The sequence below is a fragment of the Neovison vison genome, chromosome 3 (assembly GCF_020171115.1).
Source record: "Neovison vison isolate M4711 chromosome 3, ASM_NN_V1, whole genome shotgun sequence".
Classification (NCBI taxonomy): domain Eukaryota; kingdom Metazoa; phylum Chordata; class Mammalia; order Carnivora; family Mustelidae; genus Neogale; species Neogale vison.
Genome location: NC_058093.1, coordinates 49,909,024 through 49,917,925, shown reverse-complemented (window position 1 = coordinate 49,917,925; position 8,902 = coordinate 49,909,024).

Below are 8,902 nucleotides of genomic sequence, written 5' to 3'. Positions count from 1 at the left end.
AGAGCACAAGTAGGAGGAGCCACAGAGGGAGAGGGAGAAGCGGTCTCTCCCTGAGCAGAGAGCCCAATGTGGGACTTGATCCCAGGACCCTGAGATCATGACCTGACCCAAAGGCAGACACTTACCCAACTGAGCCATCCAGGCACCCCAACTTTTTGCAATTTTAATTACTGAGTGTTTTATTGTGGACGTCCTTGGGTCCATTTTGTTGAGGGAACTTTATGACTTCTGTATCTGGACTTCTGTTTTCTTCCCTAAGTTTGGGAAGTTTTCAGCTATTATTTCTTCAAATAAATTTTCTGTACACTTTTTTCTCTCTTTTCTCCTTCTGGGATCCTATAATGTGAATGTTACTATGCTCATATGGTCACTAAGTTTCCTTAGTCTATTTTCGTTTATTATTATTATTTTTCCCTTCTGTTCAGCTTGATTGCTTTCTGTTACTCTGTCCTCCAGGTGACCTATGTCTTCTACTCTTGAAAGTACTGGACTTATGAAAAAGAGGTCCTGTAATGCCCGGCAGTGCAGTGTCCCCTTGTCAGACAATATTTCAAGGGTGTCTTCTATATGCATTGTCAAGACACCCCTGCTCAAGTAGCTGAGCTGCTTTTGCTTTCAGTCCGGTCATCTGCAGTGGCTCTCATTGCCTGTTGTGGGCAGGAGTTGGTCCCTGTGTTATTAGTGGGCTAGTCTGGGGCTGCATTGGGCTAAAGTTGAGTCAGACTCGGCCTTTGCCAGAGATGCAGTAGCACTGAACTGCAGGTAAATGTGAGCATGGAGTGTGTGGTGTCAGTACCACAGTCTCCAGTGGAAGAGAAACTGCAGTCGCCAGGGATGTGGGTAGGCCAGGTTGGAGGTGATCGATCCATAGGAGAACATGGAGGGTAGGGCTCACTGTGAGCAAGTTAGGTAGGAGTATTGGTACCAGGCTGGTTCCAGCAGGTGTCCATTGTGCGAGAGTGGAGGAGGCAGGAGAAGTGAATGGCACCTGCCAGCTCTTTTGTTTCTTTTTTTTTCTTTTTAAAGATTTTATTTATTTGAGAGAGAGACAGTGAGAGAGAGCATGAGCAAGGAGAAGGTCAGAGAGAGAAGCAGACTCCCCATGGAGCTAGGAGCCCGATGTGGGACTCGATCCCGGAACTCTGGGATCCTGACCTGAGCCGAAGGCAGTCGTCCAACCAACTGAGCTACCCAGGCATCCCCAGCTCTTTTGTTTCTAAAGAAGTCTCCCAAAGATCCCTGCCCATCCAGCAGAGAGTCTGATATTAGTAAATACACCTCCTTCTTATATACCCCATGCATTTTTCGAAGTACTGCTTTTATGCTGTGCCTCTGCAGGCTTTTTGTTGTGTTCTCTCCTTAAGGGCAAGGACTCAGTCCCTCTCACCATCCTGGCTCTCCCATGAGCCCAGTGATTTTTCAAGTTCCAGCTATTAAGCCCTGCTGATTGTAAGAACTTGTGAAATTCAGCCCCTTTGGCATTCAAAGCCAAATGTTATGGGGATTCACGTTCCCCATGTGGGCTTCCTGATGTTAGAGACTGTCCCCCACCCCCACTCTGTGCCCATGGCTCCCTTTCCCCCACAGACAGTCCCACAGGTTCATTTAGCTCCCCACCCCATCTCTGCCCTTCCTATCTTCTTCCATATGGCTTCTTCTCTATGTAGCTGTGGAGAGTCTATTCTACTACTCTTCAGCTTGTTTTCTGGGTTATTTACACTGGTGTGTTATCTAGTTGTATCTTATGAGCTTAGGGTCTTCCTACTCTACCATCTTCCTTAGAAGTCCCCATGATAACCTTTGAAGATTGAAAATGTGCCTGTATTCAGTTCGTTGCTTCTCAGCTTCAAATACTGCCTTTATTGAATGAAAATTAGATTGGTCCTTTAAAATGTATCCTTTATGCACAGCTGCAGATTGCTAAGCTTTGCCAGTAGAGAGCACTTGGAGAGATGGGAGAAAGGAGCTTTCCATCTAGTTGCAGCGTGGTTGCCCAGCAAGTTCCTGCCTTGCACAATGCTTCTTCAGCATCCAGCTCCTACAGTGCTTCAGGGTAAGCAGCAGCAGCTTTCCCTGGTAACTATCTCAGATGATTTTTCAGTGGAGGGTCTTCCATAAGCCATCTCTCTCTCTCTCTCTCTCTTTAAAACATATAATTTAGTGTTGGTTTCAAGGGTACAGGTCTGTGGGGCGCCTGGGTGGCTCAGTGGGTTGAGCCGCTGCCTTCGGCTCAGGTCATGATCTCGGGGTCCTGGGATCGAGTCCCGCATCGGGCTCTCTGCTCAGCAGGGAGCCTGCTTCCCTCTCTCTCTCTGCCTGCCTCTCTGTCTACTGTGATCTCTCTCTGTCAAATAAATAAATAAAATCTTAAAAAAAAAAGGGTACAGGTCTGTGATTCATCAGTCTTACACAATACACAGTGCTCGCCATAGTACATACCCTCCGCAATGCTGATCACCCAACCACCCCATTCCTCCCACCCGCCCCCTCCACTCCAGCAACCCTCAGTTTGTTTCCTAAGATTAAGAATCTCTTATGGTTTGTCTCCCTCTCTGGTGTTGTCTTGTTTCATTTTTTTCCTCTCTTCCCCCATGATCTTCTGTCTTGTTTCTCAAATTCCACATATCAGTGAGATCATATAATAATTGTCTTTCTCCGATTGACTTATTTCTCTTAGCTAATTACTCTCTAGTTCCATCCACATCATTGCAAATGGAAAGATTTCATTTTTTTAAAAAGATTTTATTTATTTCTTTGTCAGAGAGATAGAGAGAGTACAGACAGGCAGAGTGGCAGACAGAGGCAGAGGGAGAAGCAGGCTCCCCGTGGAGCAAGGAATCGGATGCGGAGCTTGATCCAGGACGCTGGGATCATGACCTGAGCTGAAAGCAGCCGCTTAACTGACTGAACCACCCAGGCATCCCAAGATTTCATTTTTTGATGGCCGCATAGTATTCCATTGTGTGTGTGTGTGTGTGTGTGTGTGTGCGCACACACACACACCCACACACACCACATCTTCTTTATCCATTCATCTGTTGATGGACATCTACGCTCTTTCCATAGTTTGGCTATTGTGGACATTGCTCTTATAAACATCAGGGTACATGTGCCCCGTTGGATCACTACACTTATATCTTTGGGGTAAACACCCAGTAGGGCAATTGTTGGGTCATAGGGTAGCTCTATTTTCAACATTTTGAGGAACCTCCATACTATTTTCCAGAGTGGCTGCACCAGCTTGCATTCCCACCAATAATGTAGGAGGGTTCCCCTTTCTCCGCATCCTCACCAACAACTGTCATTTCCTGACTTGTTAATTTTAGCCATTCTGACTGGTGTGAGGTGGTATCTCATTGTGGTTTTGATTTGTATTTCCCTGAAGCCAAGTGATGTTGAGGACTGTTTCATGTGTCTGTTTGCCATTTGGGTGTCTTCTTTGCAGAAATGTCTGTTTATGTCTTCTGCCCATTTCTGATTAGATTATTTGTTTTTAGGGTATTGAGTTTAGTAAATTCTTTATAGCTTTTGGATACTAGGCCTTTATTTTATGTGTCATTTGCAAAGATCTTCTCCCATTCTGTTCGTTGTCTTTTGGTTTTGTTGATTGTTTTCTTTGTTGTGCAAAAGCTTTTGATCTTGATGAAGTCCCAGTAATTCATTTTTGCCCTTATTTCCCTTGCCGTTGGCAATGTATTTAGGAAGAAGCTGCTGCAGCTGAGGTTGAAGAGGTTGCTGCCTGTGTTCTTCTCAAGGATTTTGATGGATTCCTGTCTCGCATTCAGGTCTTTCATCCATTTTGAGTCTATTTTTTGAGCGTGGTGTAAGGAAATGGTCCAGTTTCATTCTTCTGCATGTGACTGTCCAATTTTTCCACCACCATTTGTTTTTTGTTGTTGTTGTTCTTTTTGTTTTAAATATTTTATTTATTTATTTGACAGAGAATGAGATCACAAGTAGGCAGAGAGGCAGGCAGAGAGAGAGAGGAGGAAGCAGGCTCCCCACTGAGCAGAGAGCCCGATTCGGGACTCGATCCCAGGACCCTGAGATCATGACCTGAGCCGAAGGCAGAGGTTTTAACCCACTGAGCCACCCAGGCGCCCCATCCACCATCATTTGCTGAAGAGACACAATACCTCTTTCTGAGCAGGCTTCCTGGGCAGGGTGCTTTGTAGCAAGTCTCTAGCAGAATGACTTTTCTTATACTCAGGAACCACAGGAGTCATTCTCTCCAGCAAGGTCTGGTTTTCTGTGGGACTCTTCCTCAGGTTCTCTATCTCAGCCATAGGAATTGTGGCAGCTCCATTTATCTGCTTATATATCCTTGTATATTTACCTTCCAGTAGTTAGTCCCTATTGCTCCACTCCCCTGTAATAGTTAATAATTCTTTATATTATAGTTTCCTTGTTTAAATTTCCTTCTGGTTTCTGTCTCCTGATTGGACCTAATTGATACAAATATAAAACATATATTCTCTATCTCTCTCTCTTTTTTTAAAAGATTTTATTTATTTATTTGACAGACAGAGATCACAAGTAGGCAGAGAAGCAGGCAGAGAGATAGGAGGAAGCAGACTCCCTGCTGAGCAGAGAGACCGTCCAGGACCCTGAGATCATGACCTGAGCTGAAGGCAGAGGCTTTAACCCATTGAGCCTCCCAGGCTCCCCTATTCTCTATCTCTTAATTCTTAGCATATGGTACAAATACATATGATAGCCCCCACCTTAATGGTCTCTACTTGGCTTTATGACTTTTTAAGCTAATTATATTTTATATATCATATTTAATTCTATTTTTAAAAAGATTTTATTTATTTATTAGAGAGACAGAGAGAGAGTGTGCAAACAGGGGGAACAGCAGGCAGAGGGAGAAGCAGGCTCCCCACTGAGCAAAGGGCCTGATGTATGACTCAACCCCAGGCCCCAGGATCATGACCTGAGCCAAAGACAGATATCTAAATGACTGAGCCATGCAGGCATCCCTATCATATTTCATTCTAAGAGTCTCATGCTCTACCGACTGAGCTAGCCGGGCGCCTCATATTTCATTCTAAATAAAAGGCTAATGCTAATTTATTCCTTCATTTAATTAAGGACCTTCTATGTGTCAGTTTCCATTGCAAGGGCCTATAGATACGATAGGAGATAAAAAAAAAAAATCCAGCAAAAATCACTCTTCTCATAGAGCTTGCATTCTACTGGGAACCAAAGCTAGGTAAATGATTAAAATATGTAGCATGTTAAATAGTGGTAAGTTCTAAGGGGAGAAATAAAGTGGGAAAGGGGATATGGAATTTTAGGGAGGACTGAGTTGAAATAAAAGGCCCAGGAAGACTTTATTGAAATTGTGACTTTTGAATAAAGATCTGAAGGCATGATTTAGTAGGCCAAGTGGCTATCTGGGAAGAGTGTTCCAGACAGAGGAAACAACATGGATAAAGTCCCTGAGTAAAGAGTATGCTAGTGTGTCAAAGTGTAGTAAGGACACCAGTGTGACTGGGCCACAGATAATGGTGTTGGAGGGAGTGAGGGAAGAAATAGGAGATAAATTGAGAGAAGTTAGAAGACAGGGTGAGATGATGATGGGTCTTCTAGATCATAGAATTGTATTTGGCTTTTCAACATTGTCATAAATATACTGTTACTTTAAGAGTTCTTGTTTGTGCTTGCAAAATATTGATTACAAAAGTACTTGGTATTTTAGAATAGAAAAACAAAAAGAACCCTTTAAGATTGTTTTGTAAGTGATCCCCATTCACTACAGCAAGGGTAGAATTTCAGAAAACAATGTGAAAAGTAGTTTTTGCACTATGTTTTACATGTCATTTTAATTTAAATAAACATCTTGGTTCAATTAAATCTAATACTGTGTAACTTTTTCTTTGGCATCATGAGAATCACTATGAGGTTACTGAGCCTTAGGCAGTAATAGTCCTATTTATAATTGTTTGGCAGTCAACTAAGTGTTCAAAAAAATTTTGTTGTTGTTATTGTATTTTATAAATACTGTTAAGAATATGGTTCTTCCAGTGGTGGCCCTAGAGCCAGGGAGTTTACTTGTATACATGTAGGGTTTGCAGAATGTGATCTCTTCTAGTGGTTTTCTTCACTGGGTGTTTGTTCAGGAGTAAATTAAATGGCTGTTTAAATATGTTTTAGAGGGGCGCCTGGGTGGCTCAGTGGGTTAAGCCGCTGCCTTCGGCTCAGGTCATGATCTCGGAGTCCTGGGATCGAGTCCTGCATTGGGCCCTCTGCTCGATTTTTTTACTATTTTTTAAAAGATTTTATTTATTTATTTGTGAAAGAGAAAACACAAAAAACAGGGCACAGGCAGAGGGAGAGGGGCACAGAGAAGGAGAAGTAGACTCCCCGCTGAGCAGGGAGCCGATGTGGGGCAAGATCTCAGGACCCTGGGATCATGACCTGAGCCGAAGGCAGATCCTTAACCAACTGAGCTACCCAGGTGCCCCTGTTTTAGAAATTTTAAAAGCAACATAAAACATGAAAATAACCTGCCTTCTCACTAAGAGCCAGGAAAAAAAAAAAATTAAGAGAGACAAGTTGTAAAGTACATTTCTAAAAAAATTCCTTTTCAAAAAATGTTTTTTCCAAAACTTGAACTTGAATGTCATATTAAATAAAATGCTGAATATAGGGCACCTGGATGACTCAGTGGGTTAAGTGCCTGCCTTCAGCCTAGGTCATGATCCACGAGTCCTGGGATCAAGCCACAGCATCAGGCTCCCTGCTCAGTGGGGAGTCTGCTTCTCCCTCTCTCTCTACCTCCTCCCCCATGCTCATGCTCTGTCTCTCTCTCTTTCCATTAAGTAAATAAAATCTTTGTAAAAAAAAAATACTGAATATATACATATATGAACATCAGTACATTTGTTTTATTTTCAGAGAATGATATTGATAAAAAGATCACATTAAGTTGAAAGTAAGCATTATTTTTTTAAAAAAGGAACCTCCCAAAGCCACACATAAACATCACAAAGAAAAAAAATTGAGAAATGTTTATTTAATATTAATAATTATACCTGAGCATGTATTAAATTAAAAACATTCAGATAAAGTAAATTACTAAAACATAAGGAATACTAAATCAGACATGCAAAAGAATGCTAAATTGAATAAAGAAAATCAAGTTTTAAAAAATGCTTTACAAATTCACTTAGGAATTTACTAAAAAAAAAAAAAGTTATCTATACATATTATAATTCTTCCCACCCAGTTATTTTTGTAGAACTCAGAATATAACCATAATGTATCTTAAACCTCAGAAGGAAGGTTTGTAAATGATTCAGTTGAATCTCCAGAAGTCATTATAACCTGTCTTTGACACTGTGTATCCTCCTTTCACTATTTTATTGAGATACAGGAGAATCTAGGTCAGTGGTAATAGATGGCATTTAATATCATTCTAAATATTTCCACATCTGGGGCACCTAGGTGGCTCAGTTGTTAAGTGTCTGCCTTCAGCTCAGGTAATGATCCTGGGGTCCTAGGATCGAGTCCCACATTGGGCTCCTTGCTCAGCAGGGAGCCTGCTTCTCCCTCTCTCACTCCCCCTGCTTGTGTTCTCTCTGGTGTGTGAAAAAAAATTTTTCACACATCTGAATATTATTTTCAGGAAAATCTTAGAAAATTTACATTAATCATCATCATCAATAATAATAATAATACCTTATATATTAGAATGCATTATACTTTTCAAATTTACTTACATTTTCAATTTCCTGTTGAAATTCCATTCATTGAGATTTCCAAAGGAAACACAAAACAAAAAAATAATAAATTCTGCACGTTTCCATTCATTGAGATTTCCAAAGGAAACAAACAAAAAACAAAAAAATAATAAATTCTGCACTTAATCTTAGCCAAAAGGCTGAGAAGCGATAAAAAATAATAAATTCTAAAAAAAACCCCAAACAACAGTAAAGCCTATGGAGGTGAGGAAAAGAGAGGAAAGAAAGAAAGAGAAAAGAGAGAAAAAATTTGATGAACAAGGAAATAAAAAGGTATTAGGTGTAGGCAGGAAAACATATAAACATAAGCATTATACTAACCTTAAATAGGATTCAACTAATTTAATTTCTCTAGAAAAATAGCTATCTTCTGTCTACTGCTTCTTCTTGTTTATGCTTTGTCACCTTGAATTATACTTTAATTCCTCAAAGTCTAAGCATGAAAACTGATTAAGAAAAACATGTGAAAACGTGAAACTGATTAAGAGGTATATTAACTTTCTAAGATGCTTAAGGCAACACAAATTTACTATTTTATAATTCTGTAGTTCCAAAGTCCAACATAGGTATTTTGGGGTGAAAATCAAGCTGTCACCAGGGATGTATTCATTCTGGAAACTCTAGGGAAGAATTTCTATTTGCCTTTAACAGTTTCCAGAATCCACTCATACACCTTGGTTCATGGCTCCTTTCTTTCATCTTTAAAACAAGTGACATTGCATCTCTCTGACCCAACGTCTCTTGTCAAATTTCTCTGATTCTCTCTCTCTTGTTTTTTTTTTTTTAAGATTTCATTTATTCGTCAGAGAGAGAGAGCGCACCCACAAGCAGACAGAGGCCGAGAGAGAGAAGCAGGCTCCCCGCCGAGCAAAGAGCCCAATGTGGGACCTGATCCCAGAATCCTGGGATCATGACCTGAGCCGAAGACATCGGCTTAACCACCTGAGCCACCCAGGCATCCCTGATTCTCTTTTTCTTATGTCTCCTCATCCACTTTTAAGAATCCTTCTGATTACATTGGGCTAACCTGGACACTAGGCTAATCTCCCGTTTGAAGGAGCCATTAATTTAATCCTGTGGGCAAAGTCCCTTTTGCCACAAAAAGTATCATATTCATAGGTTCTGGAGATTGGGATGTAAAATCCTGGGAAAGG